General features: G+C 39.8%; 1 protein-coding gene across 3 annotated transcripts in view; it reads right to left on the reverse strand.

Annotated features, from left to right (window-relative positions):
- The window catches only part of LOC109480860 (cyclic nucleotide-gated cation channel alpha-3-like), a 20,098-nt gene that overhangs the window by 2,280 nt on the left and 17,587 nt on the right, over positions 1–231 (reverse strand). The window lies entirely within an intron of this gene.

Raw genomic sequence — 231 nt, forward strand, 5'->3', positions numbered from 1 at the left:
AGGAAAGTTTTATAACAAAAGTTACCATCACGCTGCAACACTACTGTTACCTTTTCGGACAGACCTCGAACCCTTTCTCGTGTAACCTGTGCGTGGGTCAAAAACGAAAAAAAAATAATGATGAAAGAAGACAAATGTTGAAATTTCCATCATAGCATTAGTAGTATGTGCCCTCGTTTCACTTAATGCCCCCACATTCAGTCCCCCCCCCCAAAAAAAAAATAACTCAAC

The sequence above is a fragment of the Branchiostoma belcheri genome, unplaced genomic scaffold (genome assembly GCF_001625305.1).
Source record: "Branchiostoma belcheri isolate BF01 breed outbred unplaced genomic scaffold, Haploidv18h27 scaffold527, whole genome shotgun sequence".
In the NCBI taxonomy this organism is placed as follows: domain Eukaryota; kingdom Metazoa; phylum Chordata; class Leptocardii; order Amphioxiformes; family Branchiostomatidae; genus Branchiostoma; species Branchiostoma belcheri.